Raw genomic sequence first — 19020 nt, forward strand, 5'->3', positions numbered from 1 at the left:
CAGGAGGCCTGTCACAGAGAAGATGGAGCAGGCTTACTCTAGTAGGCCAGTGGAAATGGTTGGCAATCAGATTTTGGCTAAACTTTATGAGAAAGTTATGGCACTGGAACAACAGCATGCCTCAAGAGAAGCAGAGGGTACATGGCCATCTGTCAGGTACACTTGTAACTGCCTCCTACATTGTAAACATAGGGGCCAACTCCTAGGGGCTTAGGTCCCTTTGCGCCCGCCCCAAGGCAATGTCATTCAAATGGTGTGGGTGTATCCCGTCATGTGATTGGTTTTGCAGGGTGGGGCATATTTTCCTTCTCCCCAATATTTTATTCAAGTTGACACCCCTGATTGTAAGATCTTGAATTGAACAGAGGCTTAGGTTAGATGACCTCTCCTTCCAACCCCACAATAGGAAGGGGGAGGGCGAGAGGGAAGAAGGAAGGAAGGAGGCTGTGGTAATTCCACTCAAAAGTGATAGAGGCATTGCCGAACATCTGTGTAGCAGTATTGCTATTTGGGATACATCCTTGTAGTGTGGATTAAACCTCACACCGAGAGAAGCAAGCTTTGGCTGCAGAATGATACCACCTACACATATGTAAGAAAAGGATATCCCTTCTGTTCTGGTCAGTATGCACAGCTATCTATCAAATGCACAAGATTTCACATCCACACCTTATATTTAACACATACAGAGGAAGGTCAAGCCAAAGCCAACGACAGGCAGAGCTACATAACTTTCCCCCAAAGAATTCTGGGAACTATAATTTACAGAGCCCATGGAGCCCTTTTCCTCACAATTTACCTCGCAGCACTACAATTCCCAGAACCCTTAACAAATTACAGTTCCCAGGATTCTTTGGGGAAAGCTATAAACATATTGTGTGGATCCAACTTCAGTCTGGATCTAACTCTACATTTCTACTGCCAGTAGCAGTTTGATACCATTCTACAATGGGTAGTCTTCCACTACGTTCTACTGATCGCAGACTCATTGAAACTAATGGCAATGATCAACTTAGGTCTATCAGTTTTAATGGGTCTCCTTTGAGTAAAATGTAGCTGGATACTACATTTCCTTCAGCGCTGACATTAGAAAACCAAAAGAGCCTGATGGATTAGCCATGTCTATGTAGTGTCTAATCCTGTTCTGTGGAGGCATCAGTAGCCTTCTCCTCTTCCAAGAATTTCAAAGCCATCCAAATTGCTGGCCATCACTGCCTCCTGTGGGAGCAAGTACCACAGTGCTGCATCTACCATTAGCCATGATGCCTGAGGCTGATGGGTATTGAGGTCCACAGATTACCCACCCATACTTTCACCAAAGGAATGCACCCCCCTTTCATTCTCCAGCAAACACCCATACCTCCTGCTATAGCCTATACAGTACTTCTGGGTAAGCCAATGACTGATTTTCCCCCACCTCCATTTCATGTCCAATTTAATTCCCCTCGCCCCTCGCCACTGTGTAAACATCAGTAAAACAAGAAAGCAAATCTCCTTATGTAATGCATAGCACACAATTTAATCTACGGTTTAGCAATGTAAATGTTAAGATAAGCCTGATGTTAAACACAAACTGACTCAATCCTACTGACTGAGAAAGAGCACAGTGTCAGGCCGATGTAAAATTAAACTGTGGTTTAGGAAAGAATGCACACAAGCGGGGCACTGATACCACAAAGGTGCCATCACGTCAGCCCTTCATGGGTAGAACTTCCACTTGGAAACCGACAGGCATTTCAAATTGCAGATGGTATGTTTAAGACAGACTCACATAGACACCCTCCTTGAGTTGTCTCTCTGCCATTTTATCTGTCTCCCCCCAGCCCCACCAAGTCTCATAATTTCCTCTAACAGCATTTCTATTTCCTCACAAAGTGAAACACTCTCATTATTAGCGGTTCATTCTCCTGGATTCCCTTGGCTGTTTTATAAAAACATGGAGGGCAGGGGGAGAAACTCCCACTGTAAGAAGAAGGACTGCATTGTGGAGGTGTTGTTCCCACCATGAGACTCCAGCAGCACACAGGCCTATCCAAAGAAGACAGTCAAAGAGGACTGGACAAATTTGTGTAGGATAAGGCTGTCAGCCTGCTTGGCCAGAAGCAGCAATTTATCTCAATACGAGTTTCTGGAAACCTCAGGAGGGGAGAGTGCTCTTGTTTGTAGGTTTCCCTCAGGCATCTGGTTGGCCACTCTGAGTACAGGATGCTAGACTATGAGCCACTGGCCTGATCCAGTAGGTTCTTCTGATTCTATTCTGAGGTCTGCTGTGGTCATGTAGCCCCAATTCATTATTTAAATGAATCCCACTCTTCTGCACAGATGTTTTATATATTTTATTGTTGTCTGCATTTGGCAAAAGCTGTAAATGGGCCAGGGGTTCCCAAACAAGTTTCATTCAGGTATCCTGTGGGGGTGTCCATGGCTTTGTGGCTGAAGATGGGAGACTGCACATCTATTACTGTAATGGTTCTAGGGGTTGCTTGTGCGTAAACCAGGGCAACACCTGGCTGGGTTGCCCGAGTGAACCTTTTCTGTCCGGACAGCCACTCACCCGTGGCTGTCTCAATCGCTGGCAGAATCTGTCAGTGGGCGTTTCTTGAACTTCTTCCAGCAAAGAAGCTCTTTGACGCCTAGTCTCCTCCTATTCTCCCTGCGCGGACCCCACCCCACCCCCGGCATGATTTTCTGATACCACCTCCTCTCTCTCCTCGGCCGACGATGCAGGGAACCCCCTGAAGGAGCTGTCATCATCTCCTGAGGATTCAAAACCAGCCTCCCATCCGCTCGGATCTCTTCCCGCTGTTTGAACCTCCCAATCTGATTCCTCTCCCTCAGACACCTCCCCTCCCTCCTCTTCGGAGGCAGGAAAACCCACAAAGTCCCCTTTGTCATCTGTGGGTCCAAATTCTTCCTCCCAGAATCTAGCTAGTGGTTTTGGCTTATTTGGGAACAAACTGTGGAATTCTTCCACCATATACCCGTCACTGATTGATTCAGCGGGGACCCACGTGTTTTCCGACCTAGGTTCTCCCTCCCAGGCTACCAAGTACTCTACCTGGCGACCTCGCCACCTTGAATCGAGTATTTCCGTGGCCTGGTTACAGTGTTCCCTCTCCTCTACCCACGGGTGGGTGGTAACCCCTCCCCTCCCATCCTGCGAATTCCCGCCCCTCCCTGTAAGGTGAAAGTAGGGACCTATGGAACACCAGATGTATCTTCATGCTGTCAGGCAACTTGAGTTTAAATGCCACTGGGTTTACCTGCTGTATTACCTCAAAAGGTCCCAGCCGCCTCAGCTGCAACTTCTCGCACCCTCCCTTTAGGGGTAACCCTTGGGATGACAACCACACCCAGTCTCCCACCCATATGGCCTCCCCCTCCTGACGGTGCCTGTCCGCCTGCCTCTTGTAAACTTCCTTGGCCCGCTCCAAGTTCAACCTGCTGGTGCAAGGCCTTCATTTCCTCCGCAAATTGCTCAGCCGCAGGTACACTCCATCCTTCCTCCCCCCGCCCCGGGAAGGCCCTGGGGTGACACCCGTAATTGGCCATGAAAGGGCTCATTCCCGTGGACACGTGTTCAGCATTATTGTACGCAAATTCCCTTACTCTCCCCGCTGGTCCCTGGCAAGGAGTCATGGGACCGCCTCGCCAATTCCCCCATCTGCCCCCCTTCTCCACTGGTGCTACGCTGATTCTCTTCCCAGAAGATGGGCTGCCTCTCCCCATCCCGGGACGCTCTCTGGGACCCCTCCGTAGCCTGCTCTCTCCTTCCGGCCCTGATGGCAGTTCCCTGACAATTACATTTAATATACATATTGTTTTTTAATTGCATTGATTGCTTATTCTCTTATGTTGCATTCCATTGTATCATAATTTGAAGTCTATAGAATTCAGAATATGTAATAAATGCAGCAATAAAATATAGAATTAAAAATCATACAGCATCTAGCACAGCACATTCCAATTGCTACAGCCAGTAGAAAAAGTGGTTCTCCAAATGTTACGCTGATTTCACTCCAATACTTGACACTGGTGACAGCGGTGGAGCATATGCCTGCACTGCCCAGGGTGGGCGCTCTCTCGAGGGGTGTGGGGTGCAGAGGGTGCCCTTCCAGGCGTGGGATAGCCAAGGTTGGAGGGCTATGATTCTGGGGAGCCTGTGGTCCTCCAGTAGTTATTGTACAGAAAAGGAATCAAAGATGTTCCAGAGACAAGGTCACACAACAGCACAAGCTCAATTTATCACAGGGCTTTGAAGCAAGGTGCAACACAGCAAGGTGAGGAAACCAAACCAGGAGCCACAGATCTGTGTTTTCCCCAGCAACCAGAAGACGGGGTTTGCGGTCCCCTAAACCACACCCAAACCCAGCTGCTGGCTCAAGTGAAGGAGTCTTGGGGTTTGCTTACTCACAATTGGATCAACACCTCTAGGTCCATAAACACAAACTGTGCTGCTGCTCTTCATCCTGGACCCAAAGCTTTTGGTGCCTGCACTTTTGAAGACTGTGGGCAGGGCACTCCACCTCTTCCAGGAGTTCTTACCAGGCATCCACCTGGAGGGCTCCTCAAGGAGATCCTCAGCACTGCCCCACAAGGACCTCAAACGGTGAGGTGTCTGATTCATGCTCTGAGGACTTCATATCAGATACTTGCTCAGGGCTAGGTGTGCCAATACCACAACTTTCATCACCGTAAGTTATTACACTCACTTGCCTTAACCCCAAGGAGGCAATATGTGATGTGGGTGATAGTCCACAAGAAACAACATGGAAATTTGTGTGGTTTAGCTTGCCATAGTGGTTCTACTTTTGTTTCTGTCCTTCAGTATTGAAGATGTTCAGATTGCAAGGGTGTGTGTGTGTGTGTGTGTGTGTGTGTGCACAGGGAACGGACCCAATCTAAGCGGAGGTTGTAGCACCAGTAGAAGGAAGGCAAATATGATTACACAGATGGAGTTGTACTGCGTGATAAATGACTTTCCGCATAACCTGACTCTGAGGTCACCATTCAGAGGGTCTGTGTAAGCCTTTGAAATGTTGCTGTGAAATGTGTACACACCTGAAACCTTTGAGGCAACTCTTTCTCTTTAAAGCAATGGACTTTCTGGCACGTTTTATTTCATAGAAGGAGAAGTAGGATCTTGAACAAATAGCTGGAATGAGGATTATCCATCCGCCTTCCTGGCAACTGGTTTCAGTGACCCAAGTCTTGCTTTTCTGGGAAGGCTGCCAGAGTCCTTTGAAAGGATGAGAGTGCTGATGGGCACATCTAGAGAAATTGTTGCACATATTAACCAGAAGCCTGCTAAAAGAATCAAGTGAAGAAGACATATGTGGGATTTCCCACTCTTCAAAAGCAGGTTTGGAGTTGGGGGCAATGTGGAGGGACAGCAGGAGCAAAGATTGGGGGGGCAGAAGAGGTGGTACAGCAAGTAGACACAAAAGACAACCGCTCCTGCCAAGTTGTTGCTAGATTTGAAGAGAAGAAGAAGAGAAGAGTTTGGATTTGATATCTCACTTTATCACTACCCGAAGGAGTCTCAAAGCGGCTAACATTCTCCTTTCCCTTCCTCCCCCACAACAAACACTGGGGCTGAGAGACTTCAGAGAAGTGTGACTGGCCCAAGGTCACCCAGCAGCTGCATGTGGAGGAGCAGAGATGCAAGCCCAGTTCCCCAGATTACGAGACTACCGCTCTTAACCACTACACCACACTCATCAGCCATGTTATTTGCCCTAAAGTTTTGTGCACCTGCTTTTGTTGTCTCCTTCGGACCGTAAAGGGTGCAGATTTCCAGCCAATAGGCTTTGTTTGCATTTATTGGCTCAGGAAGCTGCATTTAAATCTAGGGCATCCAAAGTTCCCAAGACCAGGGTTCAAATGCTCTACATCAGTAGTTCCCAAACTTTCTTAGGCTATCCCCAAGTTTCCGTCAACTCATCCCCAGTGCCCCCTACCCTATAAAATGCATCATTCACAGTAGCAGTTTGCAAATAATTCATAGAATCATAGCTCTGGAAGGGACCTTGAGGATCATCTAGTACAACCCCCTGCAATGCAGGGGGAGTATGCAATTGTCCCATAAGGGGATTGAATCTGTAACCTTGGCATTATCTACACCATGCTCTAACCAGCTGAGCTATTTGAGTACTAAGGAATATAATAACACAATAAAACACAAAACAGGAGCAATTATTTGCACATTTATTCAAAATCCAATCAAACCTATTTAGTTTAATCAATTAAACAGCACTGATTAACTTGGCCCAGTGATGCGAACCTTTCAAAGTCTGATCGTTGTTTACACCTCCAGAGCCTCCTGTTGCTCCCTTGGCTCTTAGTACCTGCTAGGCACCCCAGGGGTGAATGCACCAACATCTGGGGTGGTACACATTGTCTACCCCTGCAATAGGGGTTTCCACAGATCCCACTGCTTCTCAGCCACTCCTTTCCTGCTCCAGCCTCCTACCTGAGCTAGTTATTGCAGCGGTGTGGTTGCAACCAAAAACCATTTCCATGGGACTGGTGGTGAGGCAAGAAAGGCAAAGCCATAGTAAAATCAATTTGCAACAGGGGTCCTGAAGGATCACTAGTCTCCACCTGTACTTCCCCATTCCCTGAGAGTCTCATTAAAAGTCCTTGTCCAAATTCTCACGTGGGCTGACGTATGGCAGGCTGCTGGAGAGAGAGAGAGAGAGAGTTTCAGTGGTGGCATTTCAGCTGTGGAATGCTGTCCACAGAGAAGTTTGCCTGGGCTCCACTTTGACGTCTTTCCAGTTCCAGAAGGCATTTAAAAACAAATTCCCCAGGTTTTTGTGGTGGTGTTTTTTTAAAAAAAACTTGTGTGAATCTGTGCCCCTCCCCAGTTTAAAACATTTGTGCATATAGCACCCCAATTAAATAAGACTCTGTGTTTTCAACAGCAGTGTGAGCTTAATATTGTTCTTTTGTCACAGATATAGCTGTTGCAAATTGATTTCAGTACTTCCGTGAATTTAAAAAATGGATTATTTTTATGCTTTTATTTTATATGGTTATTTTAAACATCTTTTAATGTGTAAGTTATTTTACTGATGTTTTGATGTTTTATTGAAAGTTGTTTTGATAACATATTTGAAGGGCACCAGTCAAAATAAATGGCCACCTCACAGACCCATAGGACAGAGTTGTGGGAGAGATTTGATTCAGTTCACAGTTCAAATGCAGAGTTACCTACTAAAACAATATGCTCCTCACCCAGTGCGACTGAACTGATCATGTTCCTCAATATGCAAACTGAAACACAACTATCAAATGCAGTTCTCCAGCCAGGTAATGTGTACGTACCCTAGGGAATGATGTACATAAAAATAGATATATTAGTGATGATAATATGCAAAAAGTGCATTACTTTAGAGAAAATGCTTTGCAAAAATGTGTATAGTAGACAAAATTGCATAAAAGTGTAAATTATGATAAATTCACACAAAAAAATGCCGATGAATTTTCATGAGGTTTTTTTAGAAAAAATCAAAAACTGATGTAAATGTGAAGAACCGAACTTAACATTGGAAATATGATAAACTGAGAGCAGAGAAAACTGACAGATCTACTCATTCCTTACTATAGGCAAGCACAAATAAATCAATTGCTACAAACCAGGAGGCAATACATCAGGGCTGGATGGCAGGCAACGATTTGAGCTGAGCCAGGAACTAGGAGCCATGGAACCAGCCAGTAGTCAAGAGCAAGTCCGAACTAAGGAAAAGCTCTGGTGGAGCAGGCCAAAAGCCTGTTCTGTCCAGCATCCTGTTCTCACAGAGGCCAGCACGAAGCCTACATTCAGAACCTGTGTGCAACAGTCGTGTCCCCACTTGTGATTCTGAGCAAGTGTTGTCCCAGGGCATACTGCCTTCAGCCATGGACAGATAGGTAGCCGTGTTGGTCTGCCATAGTCAAAACAAAAAAAATTCCTTCCAGTAGCACCTTAAAGACCAACTAAGTCAGTTCTTGGTATGAGCTTTCGTGTGCATGCACGAAAGAAGTGAAGAAGTGTGCATGCACACGAAAGCTCATACCAAGAACTGACTTAGTTGGTCTTTAAGGTGCTACTGGAAGGAATTTTTTTTGTTTCAGCCATGGAGGCAGCCATCATGGCAAGCTGCCATTGATAACCTTGCCCTCCATTAAGCAGACAAGCCTGGAGGAAACATTAAGGAGGAAGTGAAGATCGAAGATTAACAAAGGATATAGGATTATGCCAGAGCTTGAGGAGGCCATGCTGCACAAGCAGTATTCAACTGGAACAGGAAGCCTGTTATCAGTGGTCGACCTTGGCGTCTCAGATTTCATAGGTGCCCACCACTTCACATACACTATTCTAAAACAAAGTTGCTGCATTCCCTGTAGTGCCCCTGAGGCTCCTCACCCAGTGCAACTGAACTAATCATGCATCTCTAAATCCACCTCTGCTGTTATGCTTCTTTCTGTCCTGGAACTGAAAGTATGTCAGGGGAAAGTTACTGCCTTGAGTTCAGTAGTTCACCACAAGGTGAAGCTATTCACAGCTTCTGCAGCTCCAGACACAATCAGTTTTTGCATATTTTTGTAACAGCTTGTGGGGGTGTGGGGGTGTGTACCTGGATATGGCATAGCAGAACTGTAGTTCAATGGTAGAGCATCCATTGCAGTCTAAACCAGCTGGGGCACATGGACACTCCGCATGGGATACCACTCATACGGCAGCCCATTCGGCCGCGGTGCTAATGGCAGCTCATACATCCAACACGCATTAGTAAGTTGCCTGTATGGCCACTGCGATTAAGTGGGAGCCCGCATGGAGGGCGCATGTGCAGCATCCCGTATGTACTATGCACCATACCGCCACCTGCATGGTCACTGTGCATGCCCAGTGCCTAAGCTGATGACACACATGAGCTCTCGGTATGGGATGCCGCACATGCGCACTCTGTCCAGGCTGACCCACCCCGGGTGCCAGACAGGGTTCCTCCATCACTGGTTGCGTCGCTGATTAGAGTCCCCCTGTGCTTCCTCTTACGCCATGAATCTGGGTCCCCATTTCCTGTTGTGCCACCAATCCCCCCCCCCCGTTTCCTGTTGTGGCACTGAAATGCGCCCTCCGTTTCCTGTTGCATCCAGGGGCGTATGAAATGGGGGGGGGAAAGGGGGCAGACCACCGCAGATGCCACCCTGTGCCGGTTGAAAGATGGCAACTGCCTCCCTCTAGTGGTAGATCAGCCGAATGTACATGCAGTCCATATGGGTGCAATTCGCATGGCGTATGTATCAGCTGCCACTCTCATGCATTGTCAATACGGGCTTCCATACAGGCTGCCTCCCGCACAGCGAGTGTATGGGCTGATGCACGTGCTCACTTCGTACGGGATGCCGCACATGCGCACTCCGTATGGGATGCCACTCATGCAGCAGCCTGTACCATCGCCGTGCGGGTGGCACCTCGTATGCACTCCCTACAAGAGGCAGCCGATAGGACTGCTGCGCGCAAGGAGCAGCCCGTACGGAGTGTGCATGTGTGACATCATGTGCAGGATGCCATACATGTGCACTCCGTGGAGGCTGACCCACCTCGGGGGCCGGACAGGGTTCATCCGTCACTGGTTGCGTCAGTGATTTGTGTTGTTAAGTTGTGGGCGAACATAGCAGACGACACAGTGATTTCTCCAGAGCAGCTCTTTATTTGTAAGCTGGACAGAAGTGAACAGCAAACAGCCCAGCCGGCCTGCTTTTATAGGCAGCCGGCTGTCAACGTTGTAGCAACAACAACCCAGGGTTTCCCACCTAAAATAACTGACGTGGACCTGAGTGAAAAGTATCTACAGTATCCCCCTGCTGGCCCAGGGTGAGAACTTCAGTACATAACAATTTGCGTCCCCCCTGTGTTTCCTGTTGCGCCACGGATTTGCATCCCCATTTACTGTTGCACCACGAATCTGTGTCTCCCCTTTTTCCTGTTGCATTACTGATTTGCGTCCCCCTATATTTTCTGTTTGGCTGCTGATTTGCTACCCCGTTGTGTTGCGTCCCGTCCCATTTTGTGTAAAATGAAGAGCACTCCCCCATTGTTTTTCAAGCCTTCCATTTCCTATTGCAGTGTTCTGATGTGATATTTGTTGTTTCAATTTTTGTTCTTTATTTTACATTTTTTGTTTTGAGGCTTTTTGAGTTAATTTTTTTGTGTGACTGTGTGGATCTCAGTTCATCTACTGATTGATTGTGTGACTGCGAAAATGGATAAAAGCCCCCCATCCAAACAATGACTGTCATCAGTGCAGGTTAGAAAAATTGTTACTTTCAATTTTTATTATCTACAGTACTGTTTTATTTATTTTATAGTACAGTACATTGATTATTGCTTTCATTTCATTGATCAATGGTCTCCTTAGATAGTAAAATTCATGTTGAATTGCTGTTTTAGGGGTTGTTTTTAAAAGTCTGGAATGGATTAAGCCATTTTGCATTACTTTCTATGTGAAAGTGCGCCTTGGTTTTGGAACGCTTTAGTTTTGGTACAGACTTCCAGAACAGATTAAGTTTGAGAAGCAAGGTACCACTGCACTGCCATATATGGACATAACTGCCCCTTTCCCTGTAAATGTATATTGTAAATGCTTGTACTGCATGCTTGTTGTGCCATCCCTCACTACTTGCTGGTTGAGGTTGTGTCATACTAGCCTTGCAACACCTAAATAAAACCTTGTTCTGATTTCTTCTGGAGTCTTGATTTTATTCGTTGTTCAGACTGAACCCCACAGGGTACTGGGTATTGAGACTCAGTGGTGTAGGAAGGGGTGTGTTGTGGGTGCGGTCAGCCCCAGGTATCATCACTGAGGGGGGTGACTTCGGGGCCTGGCCTGCAGCGTGCCCAACCCACATGTCTCTCCTGGGGAGTGACGTGGTGGCTCGGGCCCCTGCAGGCTCCGCACTGCCTAAAACAGCAACAGGGGGCTTGCGGACTCTGTGGGGGTTCCACACAGCATGCTCTGCCCCAGCTTGTCCCGCTCTGTGGGCGGCTTGCCCCACCCCCAGGTGCAGGGCATTTGCACCTCCCTGGGCACCCGAGCAGCTAGCTATGTCGCTGTTGAGCCTCAATATTTCCACCAACACTATTTCCCATAGTGGCCAACCAGGTGCTCCCAGAACACGAACACAAATGCCTCTCCTATTCTTCTTCCTCAGCATCTGATATTCATAGGCCTAGAAGTAATCATGACTAGTAACCACTGATAACGTTATCCTCCATGATTATTTTTTTCTGATCCACCTCCTAAATTGGTACTCACCACATGAACACAAGAAGAGCCCTCCTGGTTTATACCAAGAGTCTGCATTCTGTTCCCAAAGAGGCAAACGGGATGCCACTGCAAAGCCCATAAATGCAATAGCCCTCTTCCATTTTTTGTTCCTAGGTGAGTAAAGCAAGAGCAATGAGGCAGTCAAAACATAGGGAGCTGCCTTATATATATTGAGTCACTGTGGACTCATGTGAAAGTTGTGGTCTACTAAGAACTAAGGTGCCACCCATCTTATATTTCTGCATCTGGTTCTTCCTTCCTAAGTGTAGAACCTTACATATGTCCCTTTTGAAATTCATTTTGTTAGTATGGGACCAGTTATCCAGTCTGTTTAGGTCATATTAAATCCTGATTCTGTATTCAACAGCAATGGGTACCCCTCCCAGCTTGGTGTCATCTGAAAATTTGATGATTGTTAGTTAAGTATAGTAGCTAACAGTGTCAGACTAGGACTTGGGGAGGAGTGTATAGGTTCAGCCTCACCATCATCACTAGAACATACGAAACTGCCTTATGGCAAGACAGACCATACAATTAAGTATTATTGACACTGACTGGCAGTGACCCTCCAAAGAAACCAGGTATTGAACTTGGGTCCTTCTGTGTTCAAGGCAGATGCTCTACCCCCAAGCTATAGCTCTGTACCAGGAAACCCAGTGTGTGACCTTGGGACAGCTGCATACTCTCTCATCCTAACAATGATCTCACTAGGCTATTGATGTAGGATTGAATGTGGGAGGTTGTGATATGTAGGTTTCCTTGAGCTCGCTGGAGTGAAAGCCGGTATGTCAATTAATAAAAATTGCCCTGCTGGGTCACGTATGTGTGAACCAGCCCTTGAAAATTACAGATAAGGAAGATCAAAAGGTTTGGGAGAGAAAAACAGAATATTCCACATTGTGGTGAGCATGACTTACCTTCTAAATTTACTGGCATTTAATAGAACTGTAATGTTCTCATTCTGCATTTTTACAGCAGTAGCATCAAAATATTTTACAGGGGAAACTGCAATTAAACTCAGCCAGTTCTCTTAGCATAATTTCGCCTTGCATTAATTTTTAGCAAACCAAGTTATGGGTGTAATATTCCTCTTGGTACTTGTGGTTTTCGAAAAGAGAATGAAATGCCTCTGAATGGTAATAAAATATATTCCTTTACCAAAGCGACTGCAGCCTTTTCCACTTCCCCTTTCCCTTTATGAAAGAGGCACATTAAGTTTCCTGGAGGTTTTGATTTCAGCAAGGAAGGGAAGAGAGCAAGTGGCATTTGTCCCTTTAAATTACAGTTTGCGTGTTGCTGTGCCCCCTCACTTAATCTCTCTAAACAGGTAATTTACTAGCTTTTGGGAAAGCACCCATGTGCAAGGAAATGTTAGTACACTCTGGGGATGCATTCAAGATTGATTGCAGTCTAACTCTGTGCACCATGCTAAGCTCTGTTTTACATGCACCTAAATCTTCAGTGATTTCCAGAAAAGTAGAAGGCAAGCAGTCATTCAGCATAACGTTAGGCCTGGTCTATACACACAGCCAAGGGGCAGCCCTAGTGGGGCTGCCCTTGAAGACAACTTGGAAACTTCAGCTGGTCCAAAATGCAGCAGAGGTTCTATTTACAGTTCCTATAGCCCCTATTTTAAATCAGCCACATTTGTTGCAGGTACTTTTCTGGCCCTTGTTAGTGCTTAAAGCTCTCAATGGCTTAGGCCCCAAAATATCTGAAAGAATGCCTCCTTCTCTAACTGACCCACTTGGGTGTTAAGATCAAGAGACAGGGCAATCTTGGTAGTTCCAACTCCCTCTGAAGCTTGGGGTGGTGTTGACGGTCTGGGAAAGGGCCTTCTTTGTGGCAGCCCCTAAGCTGTGCAATTCTCTTTCCACAGAGCTGCATCTGGCACCTTCTTTATATGGTTTTCATCATTGAGGGGAGCAAAAGTGCTTCAGCCCTTAGGAGCCAGCATCTATGCTGTAAACTCTGCACTCCCTCCACTGAAATTTCCATGGGATAAGCCCCTGGAACCCCTGGAATCTTTATTATTACTACTATTATTTATTAAATTTGTATAGTGCCCTTTACGTGCAGTTTTGCTTGGCAGAAATTGGGGGTGGCTGATAACCTTCATAACAATACAATGAAGAGCACTCATACAATCCATCAATTATGTATTTCACTGGTCCAATCATGCAGAAGAATAAAGCCCCAATTGTAATCTAAATAAGTTATGTATAGGTTCACAAGACAATGAATATGGTATACAACTTACCCCAGGAGATCCCACCATAACATTCTCTGTGTTGAGGGTGGACTTCAATCATTATCGCTCTGTAAAAGACATTCACATAATAGTTAAACAATCAAGCCCTCTACCTAGGGAACTCTGAAAATTGTAGCTGTGTGAGGAGAATAAGGAACTCCTAACAACTCTTAGCACCCTTAACAATCTATACCAGGGGTCAGCAAACTTTTCCAGCAGGGGGCCGGTCCACTGTTCCTCAGATCATGTGGGGGGCTGGGCTATATTTTGAAAAAAATAATAATAAACGAATTCCTATGCCCCACTAATAACCCAGAGATGCAGTTTAAATAAAAGGACACATTCTTCTCATGTAAAAACACGCTGATTCCTGGACTGCCTGCAGGCCAGATTTAGAAGGAGATTAGGCCGCTTCCAGCCCCCGGGCCCTAGTTTGCCTACCCACAATCTACACTTTCAAGGATTCTTTGCCAGATGTCATGACTGTTAAAGTGGTATGGTACTGCTTTAAATATGTGGTCCATACAATGTTCTAAGCTTATTCCCCCCTCCCCCATTCCATTCCATTTTATTCCCATTAAGTTTTGAAATGATTTGCTCCATTAGCACCAATTTAATAATGTTGTTGGTTTTTTGTCGGGGTTTTTTTTTTGGGGGGGGGTTAAAAATAAAATTAAAGATGGTAGGATAAATATGAGTGCAACTGTAATGAAATAATATTGCTAAATCAAGAAATTATACACACTGTTGTGACAAGGAATTAGAACATTAAAGCACACTATGCAAGACATCTAAAGTTCAGCACCTTAGAGAGTTAATTAAGACTTAAGTTAATTGGCAAAGATCTTATCATTGGATGGGAAACAGAAGTGATGATCTTGTTTGTGCTTAAACAGAATAACTGAGGTCATTACAAGACTTTTTGGTGCATTATTGACCGATTTATAATTTCTTAATTAATTTTTGATTGACTTTCAAAGTATCTTGTAGCTTGACTGTTAATTATCTGACTTCTTATCACATGGGAAGGTAGAGATGTGCAGGAATACTGTTCATACTCTAAAGCTGCATTCATGGCCTTTACAGACAATTTCCTACTCTTAATAATGTCATTGTATGCGCTAATCAAGTACAGCCCTTACTGCTGATATACCAATCTCCTGCTGCATTCGTAATCAAGCTCACCTTTTGAGTTCACCAGAGATAGGATGATGTTTCGGGGAAGAGCTATGAAATTGTTAACATTTGCTATAAAACTGTAATGTGGCCCTTATCAAATGGATCTTAGCTGGCTCAACAATCATGCCATTTTAGATCTAGAGTATTGTTTTTCTTCCAGTTAAGCACAATCCTCGTATTGGTCTCCAGAAGAAATAAGACAGTTTAAGGAGTGGCCTGAGGGTTTATCAGCTAGAAGCGTCATTCTTCAGGATTCAGTTCGGGACTAGCACAAAGCATTTTGCTGCCTAAGGCAAAAGGAAGATGGCAACCTTTCCAGTTTCACCTGTGGAAGCCAGATGGACCAGCGGTTGAATATTGCTTCACATTGCCAATGGGATGGCATCTTACACTACATCTTACACTACAAGGTTCCAGGTTAGCTTAGGGCACTCAAGGCAGGCTGTGAAACAAGCACAGCACAGTCCTCTAGCATCACATTGCCACTCTCCACCCATCAACCACCAGATACACCTGTCGCACTCTGTCTAATGGTACAATTGGACCCGCTTTAAATTAAAACCTCGGAGTGGATAGATGGGGTCTCTTGCCAGTAGTGTGATTCACTGCACATGAACTTTAAGGCACCATGCAGTGAGCAGCCTGCTGCTTCACACATGCCAGCTGCCAGATCTTTATTTCTATTTCTTAACGTATTTTAGGATAATTTGCATTTAGGGCACATGCATGTAGCTCCATGTGCATGAACGTGAAGTCACCATGCAGCCCACAGCTTGCTATTCAACACTACGCAGCTGTTGAATTGTACTGTGAAACATTATAGGATACTTTTATCTTTCTACCATATATTTGATCAAAATAACTGCATCACTAGACACCAGGTTTGTAAACACAGCAACTTTTAATAGTGTTCCATAATTATGCAAGGATGTCATTTGTGCGGGCAGGGTGTTTGGATCATTTCATCATTTTAATGGACGTATCCCCCCACCCCCACCAACACACCTATGGAATATTTACATATTCTCTGATATTTCCCACCATCAGGCAACATTATTTCCTTACGAGCAGCACAGATAAGTCTTGCCAGTGCCTGTGACTTACGGTCGTATAGTTTCACGATGGATAATATAAAGGAGTACCACACAGAGTAACATAAAACAGCATTTAGTTTGCTGTTAAATCAACACAGAGAACAAGGCAAACACCAGGCCCTCTTTCCAATTGCTAGCTATGTTTTGTTTTAAATCCATCGAGCTGGTGGTCAGAAAATGCAATGTAGGCAGATGATAATACAGAGGAAGTTCAAAGGAAATGCATTTATTGGATAGTCTCCAGAGCATATGAATTTAGATTGCTAATATCTAATGGAGTTTATGCTTTTGATAGAGCCATGGAACCATTCGGTGTAGGTAAAATGTTAATGAGGCGGACTCGATACTTCTGTAAACTGGCAGGCCCCTTCTTGTGGGCATGGAAGGAGGGACTTGTGGCTGGACAAGCGACTTTAGAAGATGTGTTTTTCCTGTTGAAGATGTGCCTGATCTTGGGTTACCCCACTTGCAAGTGTGTCTAATAAAAAGGTTTCTTAAATCACCCATTTTGTCCAGATCACTTTATTTAAAAGGATACAGGGACCTTAAGTCAAAGGAACCAGTTTATTAATCTCCCACAAAGGGTCAAATAAAAAAATAATAACAATCCCTCAACTGCCAAAACAAACGGTCTTGCAGCCCTGCAAAAACTAATGGATTTTGGGAAAACATTTTTAAAATGGGAGGGTCAGGGGGCCTTGGTTTCTGTGGGTGCCATGGAGTCCACATGCCACTCGTGTCACAAGGGGGAGGTCCTCAGTCATCATTTCTTTATTAATATATCCCCCCCCCCTTGAGGCCTAGTTTCCCCAGCCCTGTCTATGTATGGTCTCCTGTGATGTCACCAACAGACATAGCAGCTGAGGGGAAAGAGGCAGTTTCTTATTCTAGAATTTCAAACACAGGAGGGCAGGAGGGGGACATTTTTCAGCCCCGGGGTGCATGTCCCTCCACACAACACTAGTCAAATGTACAAATGATCAGAGCAATGAAAGCAAGCCTTATCTTTGCACAGGAAGCTGTTCAAGGAATGACATGCAGAAAGTTAGTATCTCAGGAAAAAAGCACTTTTTCATCCATCCATCCATCCATCGATCAATCAATCAATCAATCAATCAATCATTTATTGTATTTGACTAGGATGGAGGTTTGCGAAGATTCGGACAATAATGGTCATTGGGATATATATATACTGAAGATAAAAACCCCATTGCAATCGTTAACAGGACTCAGGCCGCATCCACACAATACAGTGGTACCTCGGGTTAAGTACTTAATTCTTTCCAGAGGTCTGGTCTTAACCTGAAACGTTCTTAACCTGAAGCACCACTTTAGCTAATGGGGCCTCCTGCTACTGCTGTGCTGCTGGAGCCCAATTTCTGTTCTTATCTTGAAGCAAAGTTCTTAACCTGAAGCACTATTTCTGGGTTAGCAGAGTCTGTAACCTGAAGCGTATGTAACCTGAACCTGTAACCCGAGGTACCACTTTACATTTAAAACACCCTTAGACCACTCTAACAGTCACTGATTCCCCAAATAAACTGGGGACTGTAGTCTGCTGAGGGTGCCAAGAATTGATAGGAGACAATCCAGTGTTTTCTATCTTACAATGACACTTTAGACAATCCAGATTTTCCTGAATAAAAGTTACTTCTAGATAACTGTTCACTGAACATTCATTTTGCTCTGTTTGCACAGAGGTTAGAGAATATGGTGTTCATTCTGATTTGCTGGCAGAGAATATGGTTAGAGAATATGGTGTTCATTCTGATTTGCTGGCAAGCAGGTTGGAAGCATTATCCCACACTTTCTAGGGAATTTCTTCATCACTTTACTTATTGCAAAAAATCTAATCTTTTAAGAAAATCAAAATTAAATAAATAAATAAATAAATAAATAAGTAGGTAGGTAGGCAGGCAGGTATCTGAAGAAGTGTTGCATGCACATGAAAGCTTATACCAGAACAAACTTAGTTGGTCTATAAGGTGCTACTGGACAATTTATTTTATTTTTTTTGACTGTGTCAGACCAACATGGCTACCTACTTAAATCTTTTAAGAAAGTGTGTTTGTTCTGCCATTCAACTGCCTTAGGGACTCCACCCTGAATTTGTGTGGGATTTACTCCTTAGCCTTTTCAGGCTAAGACTACTCCAGAAGATATCCTGCAAGGCAGCAGAGGTTTAGGATCAGAGTTTTCCTTCTCCTAGATGGACTACCAGGTTGACAAGCCCCATCTGTTCCTCACTTCCTTCTAAAGCATGGGCAGAAACTGCCTTCTGAACCATTGGACCCATTATTGGTCTCATCTGCTCAATCTGCCAGAGCCTGTCTTTGAATGCGGGGAACTCCCTAACTCACCAAGGGTTTGAGACCTATCAGTTACCCTCACCTGGTTTAGCAGGCAAGTCAAAGCTATTCATGGGTTGTGGCTGCTGTCACATGTTGACAGCTTCTAGGAGACACCGCTGTGAGCTGAGTGCAGGATGGGGACCAAAGGTGGACAAACTATGCCAAAAGGAGCATGACCAGAGGCACTGCCCCTCCCCTAATTCCCGTTACACCCCAGGTGCTCTGCTTGCCTTTGGACTACACCAGTGAGCCCAAGAGGGAGGTCTTGTCCTCTGGGCAGCCCAGGACCTCTATACACACTGCCCATGCTTGCACCCCTGAGAGGTCACTTCAGTGCTGCCACACAGCAAAAACAACATGGGTGGCAGCAGTTACTAGTTAAAAGTGTCTGCAGCCACAGCAGGTGCTGTGATTCTCTAGTGATTCTTTACTTCACACCAGGAAGTGCCCTTCATTGCCTCTTAACACAGAAGGATGCCAGCCAACCACCAGTTACATTCTGATATACCTGGAAGTTTGGAAAGGTCAAATCAGGTTTGTATGCAGTGAAAAGCGAACTGAGCAAATTTCTCCTCTGCCTGTGGACTGAGCCCTTTGAATTGGGTCTGGAAACTAACAAGAACCCAGTGTAAGTTGATAAAGTATCAGTTATATACAGTTGCAACTCTTTTTGATTAGCTCTGTTCTGGAATCCAAACTGGTCCTATCTCATTACATTCTTTTGCTTCTGTCTTTGAGTGCTGAAATAAAATTCAAATGAGATTGAGCACTTGTAATTAGGTTTTAATTCATTCTATTGTGAAGTATTTTTAATCTCTATTTAGCTTTAC

Source organism: Podarcis gaigeae (assembly GCF_964106915.1).
Source record: "Podarcis gaigeae genome assembly, chromosome: Z".
In the NCBI taxonomy this organism is placed as follows: domain Eukaryota; kingdom Metazoa; phylum Chordata; class Lepidosauria; order Squamata; family Lacertidae; genus Podarcis; species Podarcis gaigeae.